Source organism: Hirundo rustica, chromosome 1 (assembly GCF_015227805.2).
Source record: "Hirundo rustica isolate bHirRus1 chromosome 1, bHirRus1.pri.v3, whole genome shotgun sequence".
Classification (NCBI taxonomy): Eukaryota; Metazoa; Chordata; class Aves; order Passeriformes; family Hirundinidae; genus Hirundo; species Hirundo rustica.
The window spans coordinates 11,756,671-11,771,073 of record NC_053450.1 but is presented as its reverse complement, the minus strand read 5'-3'; the positions used below and the strand labels follow the sequence as shown (position 1 = coordinate 11,771,073).

The following is a 14,403-nucleotide window of genomic DNA, read 5'->3' as shown; positions in this document are numbered from 1 at the left end:
GGATTTAGCCTGGCTTTTAGGCCAGGACGAATCCCACCAGCTTGTAGCCGAGATAGGACTTTTGTTAACGCTGAAGTTGGTTTTTATTCCTTCTGCCAAAGCAACCTGGCCTGCCTGGTCCCACAGTGAGGTCATAACTCAGGGCTGATCACATCACAGCACGTTGCCATGGCAATGCTTGAACTGTCACAAAGGATGTGCGCTGTGATTTCACAGCAGATGGGCTGTGAGGGAGGAAGCCCTCATTTAAATTTTAAAAACTGCTTTAGTAATTAGCAAGAGCAATAGAAAAAAAAAAAAAATTGAAAAGAGAAGAAAAATCCCCGAACTGTCACTCAGCAAAGGTTATAGCATTCAAGTGGGATCTGCAAGCTATCCACAAGAAAGGCCAAGCTGCTGCTCCAAGTTCACTGAGTTTGTCAGGTCACTGATAGGTCCAAAAAAGTCTGGAGCCTGCTTGGCTACAGGAGGCCCAGGGCAGTGGTGGGTGAGCAAAGCCCCCCTGGCCCATCAGTGCATTTCAAAGCCAGCCGCCCTTCACAGGGACCCGCTAGGAATGGCAGAGGGCAGAGAGAGGCTGCCAAAGGCTTTATTAAAACACTAACTGCCTGGCGCAAGGGGAGGTACAGTGGCCTGACTTCAGAAGTTTTTAGCAAGGATTGGCTCAGTTATTTCTAAAGTCCTTCCTAATGAAGCACGAAGAGCACACAGTCACATAGACAACCCTGAATCCCTTCAGGGACAAGGTGGAATTTTACTCCTCAAAGGTAAGAATGAAACACCTTGGCTCCCTAATTTCCCAGTCCAGCAGCACTGACCCACAGCAGCCTACACGGCCTTGTCCTGCATCCCCAGCAACTCTTGCAGAATGATAACCCGTTCCCACCTCTTGGCCTGGCCCTTGGGGAACTGAGATCAACAGTGAACACTGGAGGCAGAGCAGACTGTGTCAAGCTCTCCAGATAGCCATGGTGCAGCCCTGCTCCCTTCTCGGGTTTCTCCACCCCTGGCAGAGGTGACCCTGAGGATGCAAATTCTCGGGTCCCCATCCCCATGGCCACCACAGCTCACTGCAGAGACATCAACGTCCCCTGGCTCGCCACAGAAGCTCTCTTCCACATGACAGCAGCTCAGCAACCTCAAGGCAGAATTAAATGTCTCTCCCGTCTGCCTGCAGCAGGCAAAGCACGTGGTGTTTCAGAGACCTTGGGCTGAGTCCTCATATTTAATGGGGAGAGCAGACTTCAATGCAGCTTGTTCCTTGTTCATTCAGTGACTAACTGTTGATCTCTCTAAGAATAAGCCAGATGGTTCCCGTGATAAGTGATCAGCTCTCCTGGAGTTTTTGAAACAGAAAAAGACAGATGCCTGCGTGCCTCTTGCCAGGACCCATCTTAAGCTCAGGCGATGAGTGCAAATGCTTAGGGAGGTTGTGTTTGGGGGATTCTCTCCATCCAGGCTTAGCAACTAATCTTCCCCATCAGCCCTTCTTCCAGGAGGGGAGGCATCTTGCCTTCTGACAGCTGCCCCCAGCTTAAGGGCACTACAAACCATAAGATCAGCTCTTATAATTGGATCAGACTTTGATATTGTTTTCCTTTTCTGTGCACTCATATTAACATCTCATTTTGCAGACAGCACATCTGATCAGTGCTTACTACTTCAGCTTGTATTTGCACACGCCGGTGATTGAGAACACTGACAGGAGCGAAAAAGCATTTAAGCAAAGGAGAAAGCTAGCTTTGGGAAGCTGTTTTGCTGGGGTGGGGAAAAAAAAAAACACCCACCAGGCTAAAGAGCTTTGTTTCTCAGCCATTGATGTGCACACCATCAGTCAAGCACGCTTCCTGCCCTTAGCACAGAGATCAAGGTCTCCACAAGAGAGGGGAAAAAGGTAGCAGTGTTTGTCCACTGACTTCTTTTTAAATTGTTTTTACCTTAATTTGTCCTTCTGATTGGATAAGAAGCCTGATTCCACTGCTCAGCTGGCATTAAAAACAGAGAGCCAACAAACTGCTATGCCCATGCAGGGTTAGAAGAATGAGGTGGAAAAGGAGATGGGAGCAAGGTGAAAATCAGCAACAGAACCTGAGTTTGGTTCTTCCCAAAACCAGCTCCAAGGCAGTAACTTGGCCCACCAGCCAAGGGCTGGTTCACCTGCCCTGGGAGAAGCAAACACATCCATTCTAAAGCTCACAGCCTACCCATTTGCTGCTACATCCTGCAGGCAAAACTCCACTTGATCTCACAGTGGAGAGAGATCAAGAGAGATTTAGGCCAGCATTAAAATGAGAAACGTGTAGCCATACTCTCAACAGAAAACACTTCTTTTATTTGCATGCCTCTGTTGTGGCTCTTAGAAGATGTACATACCCTTTTAGGATATTTATGCAGTATCTTCAGAGCAAAAGTCAGAGCTGCACTTCCAAGACAGGGAATTAGATCTGTAATGCTGACTCAGCCTGCAATTTCACAGGATTAAACAGTCAGAAAGAAACCATTAGGCTGAAAAAGACTGAAATGTATGTGACAATACATGTCAGACACTCATATCCACACCATAAGAAAACTACGTATCAGCACACAGCTCATTACGTCTGACCAAGGCATTATTTCACAGATGAGACTGCAACTTGATTGGAGGGCTTTATGGAGCAGATGTCACGTTAAACCCAGAGACAGTGCACAGAAGGAACACAGAGGGCACTAGATTTAAAGCAGGCAAGTACTCTGCCCTCACTTCCCTGGGAAAGTGCATGCATGCTCACTGTGCTTTGTAATCAGTGTGGCTTTCATTGTGTTATTAATTATAAGGAGAGACCTTATGCAAAAGAAATTTAAAATTGCAATTTTCCTTTTGCATATTCTGCAAAAGCAATTTCCATTTTGCTATGTTACTCTGCATCATGTTAATGTTAGGTTTTTATAAATGAATACTGCGACTTAGTAAGAGTATTTGAACTGCATTCACCACTGATACTTTTTTTATTGCATGATTTCCCAAGGAATCAAGGCTTTTGTAATTGTAAACTCTAATCTTAAATACCATTCCCCATCCCTCAGTAAACTTTTGATTGTTTCAGTTAACTTCAATTAAATTTGACAGAATCAGAGCTAACTGACCCACTACAAGTTTCCTAAAAGACAGCATCCAGGTAGAGATGCCACGCAGCCTGTTTGTCCCACTGCTCAAGATTCAGAGGAGGAATTTGATGACCGACTCAAAAAACATTCACAAAACCAGTCTCTGTGCACTATATGTTTTACCTCCGTGCAGGAAAATGCCAAGTCAGATACAAGCAGGTATTCTTAGAGTTAGATGACACAGGGTGAGCAGCTTCTCTAGTAGTAACATTGAATACACAGCTGCTCAAAAAGTTGTCCTTAGTTTATTCATTTAGGATAGTAATAACAATTGCTCGAATTTTAAACTCACATCCTCTTCATCTTAAATACAGCGATTTATGCCTCATTTTTAATGACGTCCCAGTTCCTAACTGTGATGTTAAGCCTCACTGCGGGCCCTACTTGGTGCAGGCTCCGCACCTCTTTGGCCCCAGGTTAGAATTGCCTTTGTTACAACCCGGGCTTAAGGTCTGAAATCCCGCACCTGGCTCACACTGACAGCCCTTTTTTGCACTTGAAAGGCAGCATTAGCTGCCGTATCACCTAATCAGTCAAAGATCCTTCTGCATTTGGAAATGCAAAAAAAGCTAAACAGGCTTTAAAGTATGTGTCAATTAGGACAACAGCAAGCAGATGATTTTTCACCTGCTTTTCCATTGATCTGCCTTTTCAAAAACATTTTATACTCAAAAGTACAGTAGTCTTATTAAAACACTTAGTCTTTTCTCCTTTTCTACATCGTAGGAAAGAAATTTAAGACTTTAGGACAGTAAAAAAAAAAAAGTGTATCCTGAGGAAAAATCTTTGCATCCTAAAATGACTTTTTTTTTTTTTTTTTGTAACCGAGTATTCAAAAATCAGAAACATTTTCAGGGCTGGAGAGCTACTGAAGAGTTAAACAAAATACATTCAGTAATATTTAAAAGAGAAAGAAATTTCCATTAAAAAAATATCAAACCCACTAACAGCTTTCGGGACAAACACCAGAGTTTGACGAGTATCAGCAAGCTTTAAAGGGTATCTTCCGTGCCCCCAACAAGTGCAGAGAGGATGCCCAAGCTTGTCCCTGCCTAACAGCTTCCATCTGGAAAGCAAAGTTAGCAGGAATCTCGAGGTTGTGGGGAGCAAGGAAGGAATCCATCCTGTTATCAAATACTTACAGAGAGACTATACTCAGGCAGTCAAAAACACGCCTACTCAGATAAGGGTATCCCTGCAAAGAAATCTCTTGACACTGCTTTGACATATTTACGTTCTTCTGCGATTATTCAGTTGCAGTGACTTGGAGCTCCTCGTCTGACACGCAAACACAAGCCAGTCCTCAGCCACACACGGGGAAGGGAAACAAAACCATGCCCAGAGAAGTTACTCAGATGGGTTAAAGGCTGCAGCCTGGCCGCCCCGCTGGTGACATGGGGCAGGGTGAGAGCCGAAGTAAGCCGAGATTTAAAGCCTGCAGAGCACTAAGTATACAATTAAAAGATTAATCTAATGCGATCTAATCAAAGATACCAGATCTAGATAGCACACCCGTGAAGTTAAAGTGAGATTATGCTACTCTTAAGTCTTATTAGCCTGGACTTGTTGGAAGATCTGCTATCTAGTAGCAAGATACAATCGGTAAATTAATTATTTTAATTCAATGAAGTAAACAGAGAACAGCCTGGGTCCTATCTGTCTACATCTCTTTGGAAGAAAGGCAAAGAGTTCAATGGCAGTTTTAAATTGGGGAAAGAATTCCTGCGTTGCAGCAGAGGAGCACAGACTGCTGTAGCACCCCTTGGAAATACACACCACCTTCTTCAAAGCAACAAAAAAACACCGCCTTGAAGCCCACCCAAAAGATTGTGGCTTGTAAAACCTCTATCACAAGCCGAAGATGAAGAAGTGCCTCCCACCTCCCCAGGTAATCTGCCCCACTTCCGAGGGGCAGTCTCACGGCACAGCCTCATCCAGACCCTCAGGATGCCGTCGCCGTGCCTACAGCGGGGGTCAGCCCCCGCCGTCTCTACAGCAGGGATGCGATGCAGAGATGCAGGTCCCGTCCCCACGTCCCAGAACGAGGGTCCAGCCGCTGCCATCCCCTCACGGGGAGGTCCAGCCCACGTGATAGGGGTCCGAGGGTCCTCACTCCCAGCCCCTCTACCAAGGGTCCACCGCCCGGGGCGGGGCGGGGGGTCCCCCGCTGCGAGCCCCGGCTCCACCGGGACGATCGGGAGCGTCCGCGTGGTTCCGCCCACGGAGCGGGACGGGGAGCGCGGCGGGGACCGGCGATGCCACCGGCACGGGCCGGCGGTGTCCCCACAGGGGCAGCGGAGCGCCCGGCGGAGCCCACGCTCGGGGCAGGGGCCGGGGGTGCGTGGAGAATTGCCGGGGCTGAGCCGCGGGAGGCGCGGCCGGGCCGGGCGGGGGGGCGCGGCCCCGCGCGCAACTTTCCGCCGCGCCGAGGGACCCCGGCGGCCGCGCCGGCGGTGGTATCGTATGCAAATACGCAGGCTGACGTCAGAGATCATGTGGGGTTTGGCGTAGATCCCCGCCGATCGAGGGCTCTTTTTTTTTTCCTCCTTTTTTTTTTTTTTTTTCCCCCCCCTCCTTTTTTTTTTTTCTCACCCTTTTTTTTTTCCGCGGCGGGGCCGGGCCGGTGCGTGCGCGCGTGGCGGGGCGCGCGTGTTCCCCGCGGGCCGGCGCGGCGGGGGCGGGGGGCGCGGGGTCCCGCGGCCGCGGGCGGCGCACGGAGCGGCGCGGCGCGGAGCGGAGCCCCCGGTGCCGCTCCGCCCGGGACAGTCGGTGCCGCCGCCCTGGGCGCAGGTAGGAAACTTCCCAGGCGGGGCCCCCTCCCCCTGTGCGCGGCGCTCCCCAGCCGCCCCCTTCCCTGCGCACGGACGCTCGCCGGCGCTCCAGCCCCGACCGCTCGCACCCAACTTTTCCTCCTGCAAGAAACTGTCCGGTTCCCTGGACTTCGGCGGGGGCCGGGAGGTGGGGGGCAGGGCGGGGGAGACCGCCGGCGGTGGGAGCCGGGAGGGTTGTTCGGGGTGGGCTCTTCATCATTTTGGCTACATTTTTCATTTTTGGCCATGCAGCCTCTCTCCCCTCGCCCTTTTCCCGCTCCCCGCCGCCTCCCGATCGCAAGTTTAGGTGAAGGGGGAAAAGCAGGAGGAGGGGGGGGAACATGTCTACGTTTGTCTATGTCGACATCAGCAACACAAAATATGGCGTCCGCTTTCGACAGGGCGTTACGTAGAGGCGAGCGGGGGATTTTGTCAGCGCGGTCCCTGACGAGGAGCCGCGGGCTCCCGGGCCGGGGGGGGCAGAGCCGCCCCGGGGCGCGGGAGGGGCCCGGCGCCGCCGCCGCGCGTGGCTCCGCGGCCGCACTTGGCAGCGGCTTCTTCGCGTTTAATTTTTGATATTTTTTTTCTTCCTCTGGTCCTCCCTCCCCCCTTTGGCAGCCCCGCTCCCACCCGTGACGCCGTGGTCCTGGCGCGGGGCTCGCTGCCGGTAACTGCGGGGAGCGGCGAGGCGGAGCGGCGGCACCGAGCCGGGACCGCGGCGGGGCAGAGCCGGGCGCCCCGCTCCATCCCTCCCTCCTCCAACCTCGGTGAAAGGCTCTGCCTTCCCGTGGCATTTTATTCCCCCCGGAATGGGGAGATTTGGGGAAATTCGGGCTTTGGCACGTTGCATCCACCATCCACTTTTTTTCTTTTTTTTTTCTTTTTTTTTTTTTCTTTTTTCTTTTCCTTTTTTTTTTTTTTTTAATATGAAGGTTGACTTTCCCGTTTGTTTTAGCCAGATTCCGAAGACATCACAGAACCGTCTTGGTTTGGGTTGTTTTTTGTTTTTTGTTTTTTCTTTTTTTTTCTTTTGTTTTTCCTTCTCTCTCTCTCTGGGATGAAGGCGACAGGGAAGGATACTGATTTTCCCCCCCTCTTCGCTAGGAATATAACTTGGAAATCGTACAGGGATGTACCTGTCTGACTTTGGGGTATTCGCATACACAGCTCTTTCCTGAGTACTTTTGTTCCTTCCGAGCCTGGGAATCCCTCCTGAGGGAGACGGCCGAGGAGGCGGGGCATGGCTGTAGTTTCCTCTCCCCTTGGCGATGGCGGCTCCCCGTCCTTTCTTGGGGCAGGTGCTCCTTGGAAACCCTGTGAGCTTGCGAGGGTTCTGCTGTGCAGGGGAACGAAGCAAAATTTTTGGATTGGAAGGTGGAGAGCAAAAGGGGAGAAAACATCCAAAGAAGTAGGAATGGGAGGGAAGAGGAGGACTCTTGCCTGGGTGGGAAGGGTTGCTGGTGATCAGGATTGCTGGGCATCAGCAGCTCCTGCCCGCCGGGTCCCGCAGCAACGAGTGAGAGTGGCAGAGTGTGCATTGCCTTGAGAAGCTGCACGTCTGACAGCACAGGGCATCTTCTGCAGCAGTAGCAGGGTCACCGCACAAGGCTGTCAGTGAGGTGCCTTTTCTTTTTAAACTATCGATGAAACTTTTTGCAGGGTTTTTCTCTCTTGGCTGGGGTTGGGTCGTGGAGGCACAGATGTAACTAGAGGAGGTCTGATGTCTCTAGCAGAACCCTCATGCATGCAGCCTTACTGGGAAATGGCATGTGAATTAAGAGTGGTGTGTGCTGCTGTGGTTTTATTAGACCAGTAGATGAGCAATATTATTGTTTAAGAGATACCTGTGACCAGAGTGCTTTGCCAGTGCAATATATTTCTGTAGCGGTGAAGCCTTTCTAATGTAGATGTGGCTTCAGTGTGTTGTATGAACTCAGTCGCTCTTTGAAACAGAATTGCAAATTGATTTCTGGATCAGGGAAAGCAAGATACTGCCCAGCAACTGGGAAGATTATAAATGCTAAGCGTTGGCTGGTCTGTATTTTACTTTGCCCCCTATGTGTGTTTATCCCCTCAGGCTTCTTACAGAAGGCAATGGCCAAGAGCTCTCCCATGTTTTTCCTCTCTTCTTGTAAACTCACTGCCAGAAAGCGTGGATAGGTGTTTATAGTTCAGTCATCAGCCCAAAGACCTTGTGATTACTCACCTTTCTAAAATGGCATTTTTCCTGCCTGTCCACCCCAAGAATTCAGCTGTCAGAGTTTCGTCACACAGGTCATTTCCTGCTGTCAGTATTTGAAAGTAGCACACTCTTTCCAGTTGCTTTCTCTCAAAATTCCACTTGTTTTTTTCCTTTTTCCTCTAGTTAAAATCAGCAATATCTAGTCAGTATCTGTAAAATGAATAATCGTGAAACAGCCCAAGTTTGTAGTGTCACATTTGTGTTTTTTCTTTTGGGGAGGGGAATGTTTTATTGTGTTTTTATTAAAAGTCAAGAAAAGCCAACATTAAATATAGTAAAGTTACGGGCATCTTTTTGCATTTTCAAACCAGTTTCAAACTGCTCCGGGCTGGAATGAGAACACAGCAGGTTTTGCTCATCCTCGTAAAAGACAGAGATTTTAATGCCAGACATGACATCACTGTATTTGCATGTGTGACATCTTCAGGTTTTAGTCCTTTTTGTTTTGCCCTAACTTGGATAATCGTCAGAAATACTATTTGGAGTCTATTCTGGTTGGGATGTTTTGATCCATGTCTAAATTTTTTTTCTTTGTGTCCACTTAAGGAATGGAAACATCCACTAAAAATTAATCGAAAGAGTATTTTAATTAGAATTTGTTCAGAAACATGCGGTGTCACAGCTGAATTCCCTGAAATTTCAGCATGGCTATCAGGTAAAGCTGCATTTACATTTTGCATTGAGTGTAATTGTAGTTTGACTTTCTTTCAAGTGTGAGGGTAATTCAGCAAGTCTGTTAAAAGTTACTGCATATCTACACGATGGTTCATACTGAAAGTAATAAACTATAGTTGGCACTAAAATAATCTATAAAGGCTTTAACTTAAAGCCTTTAAGATAATTGCTTGTCTTCTGTCAGGGTGTGTTTACATGTGTTAGATCAGCTGGAACTAATATTTGTGGTTAGTTTATTTTATCAACCCTTCAAAAATAGATCTGAAGTTTACGGGATGTAATGATTCAGTTCAGTCCTAGGGTAACAGTAAGTTGGGTTTTGTTCTGAAAAACTGTAAGAGCTGTTGATTTCCAGAATAATTCAAATACTTTTCATATAGGGTAATATTTGAGAGTTTGGTTTGTGAAGGTGTAGCAAAATGGAAATAAAATAAGTTGGGTGCTTGGCAGATGAAGGGAAGAGTGTTCAGTTCCTTCCTTGCCTTCCAGAGACAATTCGGAAATCACCAAACCAGCCCTCTGCCCAAAACTGCCATGCCTTTGCAAGGCAGAAGAGTTGTTTGTTTGGTTGTTTTGTTTTAAAAATTAGCACTTGAGGTTGTAAAAATGTTGTTGAGTTTGAAAATAAGGCAATCCATTTGGCAAGCTTGGCAGGCTTGGCAACCGTGGGACCCCAGACCTGTTTCTAAAGTGAAAACTGAATTTTCCATAAGCTGAGTTTATGTAGAATGACCAGTATCGTGAGTCTGCTGGTGAAACTGAGGGAGAGGTGTGAAATGATTTTGTGTATTTAGCACTGCAGAAGGCTCAGATGGCTTGATTCTGTTAGTGAGGAGAGAGAGAGCAACACAGGCAAGGAGAGAAGGTTTAGGTGTTGGCAGTTAGGAGGGGACGTTTTTAAAGTCATCCTGGGAGATTCTGATAGCCGAGGAGGTGGATTATGGTGCAACATCTCCTTGAATTCATGGATGAGACTGCCTGTGCCTGGCCTGCAGTGGGCAGTTCCCAGAGTGGGGCTGGCAGGGGGAAGGCTCATGTCAGTGTGTGACAGAGGACAGCATTTGCCATCTGGAGGGGCAACAGGAGAGGAAGGGTTGGGAACCAAACGGGGACAAAGGTGATCTGGAACACCTGCACGGTTAGAAATGGCACATCGGAGTGCAGGGGGTGAGCTTGCAGTGAGTCTTGACAACCTTTTGCAAATTGGCTGGGGGCACAAGCACATGCTGGGTGCTGAAATCGGGGCAAGGGCAAGGAATTAAGCTTTGCTCTGAGAGCAAACCTGCCCAATAACATCTGCAGTTTATATCTTCTCCACGTTGTTGTCCAGCAGAGACCTGATCTAGCAGACTGGAGTCTGCTCGCCACTTGCTCTCAAACTAATTATTACAGACTTATTGGGAGGAATTTCCAGATCTCCACAACTCCCACCCACACAGGCTACAGGTTAAACAGTACTATGGTCCAGGCTCAGTCTTGGATTCAGTTTCTGCCTGCATGGTTCAAAAACTTTGAAATCCTGTAGGCCTCTGTCTCGTGCTGACTTTGTCTGGGATTGCCCAGCCTGAGGGTTGAAAGGGATCTTTAAACTTTTGATGTTCAATGTAAACCTACACTCTTTCAGTTTAAAACCATTGCTCCTTGTCCCATGGCCACAGGCTTTGGTAAAAAGTGAGACTGTGTATGTTTAATACCTCATTAGGCAGTGTACCAAGTGCTTTGGTCTTGTCAATATCCCACAAGCACATCAAGAACTTTCTCCTTGGGTGAACGTGCTGATAGTGGGTTTATCTTCCCAGCACCATCTCAATACGTGACATTGGCAATGTTGTCCCTTTGCTGGTGTAACAGCCCTTTTGCTCATGGGTTTTGCCAGCACAGCTGCTTCAGTGACATGTCCTGCCTTGGGCTGGTAGGGTAAGCACTGGTGATGTGAGATGTGCCCGTGCAGACATGTTTGCTGTCATGTGCTTGTTCAGCTCTGGTGTCTGCACGTCAACCCTCTGCTCTGGAAAACCCTTGTTACTGCTGGAGTTAAGCCCCTGTTAAGTGCAGCCCCTCCTGTAGGTACAGGCAGTGGAGGCTCTGCATCACAGGAATGGGCACATCCTGGCAAATGCAAATGGATCTGTGCAAGTCACAGAGTTTCCTCAAGACCAGTATTACCTGGCCAAGGGGTATTTCAGTTCACTTGGTAAACTCATCCACAGCCTGAAATTCATCTTCTTTCCTGGAAAAATGTTGAGAGATGAAGAGCAAAGCTACTTGTCTTGTGTTACTCCTCTTCACAAACCCTTAGCTTTGGCTTTGCAAAGAAGCAGCGCTCTGCTTCTCTCCCTCCTTTCTTAAGTGACATGTAGAGATATAAATCTTTAGTGTTAGCTTTTAACCTGTAGCATTTTGATGCTATGATTTGCAGTGTGGTCACAGTTGGCACTGGTGGAGGGGATGATTAATTTCATATGAGCAGTGGGTTGGATGGAATGGGAACGTCTTGCACTGCTTTTCATTTGTTTATTGAGCCTATTACAGACTCAAAATGTTGGGTTTTCCTGAACCTTTTCCCCCCCATTCTTCCTGTCCTGACCTTTTTTCCTCTCTTAAATACTAAATACTTTTTTAAACTTGCAACCTCAAACTACCTGTTTATTTTGCCTTCTCTTTTGTAGTTGATTGTATATTGTTCCCACAATTTTTAATAAGTGCAAAAAAATGCATATTTCATTCACTGGAGCTTAAAATAAACCAAAAAAATACCCCAAACAGCAAACAAATGGAGAAGGACTTTCTTGCTTCTTTTGAGTCAGTGACCATAACTAAGGAAGCCTCCAGATTCAGTGTTACCTTAGCTTCTTGTCCAGTTTGATGAGTGGAGGAAGAAGTCCTGTGAGCAGAACTGTATAGGGAAGAAAGCGGTTCCTTCCTTTTTAAGCAGAATCTTGTTATTTGTGGTTTGCTTGGGTTTTTTTTATTACCACCCAAAAAAGCAGGTTTTGAGCTGCTGCTGAAGGCACTCTCAGAGGGATTGAATAAAATACCAGTATGTCTCAAGGACTCTGTGCCCCTTCCATTGCCTCTGATGTGTGTGTTCCCTTTTCTCACTCTTAAGTTTTGGACATCTATTTTTTACATTTCTCAATCTAGTTTAATGCTTATTAGTTTCAGTTACTATATGTTGCACTTCACTTAGCAGAAGTGGGAAAATACTTGTTCTTGTTCTTTTTCTTAAATCCCACTAGCAAGACGAAAAACCGAGAAGATACCAGCTGGAATCAGTTAAGTTTTGTAGGGTTTCAAAGTGTGCCGTGGTGGTGGCCTGGGAAGCGGTGCAGGGGTGTTTTTGCCTCCTCTCATGCCAGTGAAAGCCAGTACGAAGCAGACAGCGGCAGCATCTCCAAGCTTTGCTGCTGGGCTGGCAGAGCACTGCTGATTCACTTTCACACAAAATGAAAGAAAGTCCTGGTGGTTCTGGCCTCAAGTGTTTCTGGGGATATTCCTTCCTTCCCCCCGCCCCTCTTCCTACCGCCCACCTCAAAAGCAAATATGTCTTGTGGGGTTGTTTTTTTTCAGCATCCTCTTGAGCACAAACTGTCAGGCACCACAGGGAGTTTTTCCTTGTCTTTTGTCTCTCCAGAAACTGATTTATTTAAATGATATGCTGGGAGCACACTGCTGTTAAAAGCTTTGGTGCTTGTTGTCTTCCAGGCTTTGGTACAGCTTTCTTGAAAATTGTGGAAGATGAGGTTATCCCAAAGAATCCTAGTTTCCCCTGAAGCTGTTTTTTTCTGCATTTTTCCAAAGAGATTCCCCTTCCTGGTTTTCTGATGAAGAGTGTTGTTTATTTCCATGTGATTGAAAGGCGAGGAAGTTGTTTGAGTGCTCAGCTCCCTCCTGGGGAGAGCACTCGGCTGCTTGGCTGTAAGTCCACATGATTGTCACTGCTCCCACCCATGGGACCAGTACACCAGTGTCCTCCTTTTGCTCAGCCAAAGGTAGTTACAGAGTCCTTTATCACTCATGCATTTACTGTCTGGCATTCCCATGTCATCTCTTGTAGCCTGTCACCATTATGCTGCTGCTTTTCATTACCAACAAGTGATACTTGGTACCAGGAGTCATGATGTTGCATTTGCAGATTTTTGGGATCTGTTTCTCATGTCTCAGGGCTTTGCACCCTTTTTTTTTTTTTTTTTTTTTTTTTTTTGATAGTGGTCCTTTTACCTGGGCTTTAACCTAAGGCACAGGTCCTCCCATCCTGTGCTCAGGTTGAAGTATCTTGCCAGGAAGCTACCAGCTCCACTGTGTGACCATTTTGAGGACTAGGTTTAGTTTTCTTTGAGAAGCTAGCTGAAAAAGCTTTGCATGGGCTTTTCAAACCAGGGAAGGTGCCAGGGGTTGCTGCATTGAAGAGTTGGCAAATGCATCTGTCCCCGGCATTCCCAAGCCAGGCTGCCAAGGGCAGGGGCTGGTGGCCACTGAGGATCTGCAGGATTTTTACCCAGCTACAGGTAGGAAGTTTCCAGGTGCAAAAGGTGATGAATAAATTTAGAGTAAAGTGCTGCCTAAAGAAGCCTCTACTTCCCTCTCCCTGTCCGGGATTCTTCAGCATAAGAGAGGAGTCAGCTCTACGTGTGTTTTAAAAGCATTGGAATGATGAGAAAGAATGATGTGTTTGGAGGGGACTGTTTTCTTAGCTGCCTTTAAATTGGCATCTCTTTGGAGCATCCTCACAATTTCACAATTGCTAAAATAGTTTTCACAGGATGCCCCTCCTCTGTGTGTCTCTTGGCATTTTCTCTGTGTGCCTTGGTGATGTCTAGGGGGTGAGGTGGATTCAGAAATACTGCTCAAGGCAAACACAAGTTTTAATATCCACACTTAATCAGATAAAGGAAAAAAAAAAATCTTAGCTCTCTGAAGGATTTTGCTTTCAACCCTAAATATACTTGAAGTTCCTTAGATTCTGTTTGTCTGTCCTGTTGTCCTGGATCTTAGCCTTAATGAACGTTATTTTTATGTGTTTACCCTCTGTGTGATGGTCCAGGACAGCGTGCAAACACTCAGTGTGCATCCAGGTCAGGAGAGGAGTGTCACAATAGATTATTTATGTTGAAAAGAGCTTGTACATAGGAATGATCTTAGCTCCAGCCCCATCTCTTCTCCAGCAGCGAATCAGAGCACTGAGCTGGTGGATTTAAGTCTCCCAAAATCTGAACTCCTTTTTCCTTGCTCTGTTCTTGCCTCTTGGTGAGCAGTGAATGGTCTTGTTCTCACCACAGGGTGCTCAAGGTCTGTGCTTTGACCTCAGGGCCTACCACCCTAGGGTGCAAGGGGTGAGCAGACACCACACACCCTTTGCCAGCTGGCTCCAATTCTGTGCTGAGTCCTTTGCAACTCTCCCACTTAAATATAAAGTTCTTCTAAATTAACAAAAAATACACGTATCCCTGTCTTCACCCTGTGCCCAATTTATGAGGAAGATCATTGTTGAGCACATAGTTTGGATTTTTAAGTTGTACTCTCTTCTTCACC

The 14,403-nt window shown here is 47.2% G+C and overlaps 1 protein-coding gene across 1 annotated transcript in view; it reads left to right on the top strand.

The window, feature by feature from the left end:
* The first annotated feature begins 5,854 nt into the window (after positions 1–5,854).
* Positions 5,855–14,403, top strand: part of ZHX2 (zinc fingers and homeoboxes 2) — a 74,879-nt gene continuing 66,330 nt past the window's right edge. The window contains exon 1 of the mRNA XM_040069807.2: positions 5,855–5,934. The gene's annotated coding sequence lies outside the window, so the exon portion shown is untranslated. The remainder of the gene's footprint in view (positions 5,935–14,403) is intronic.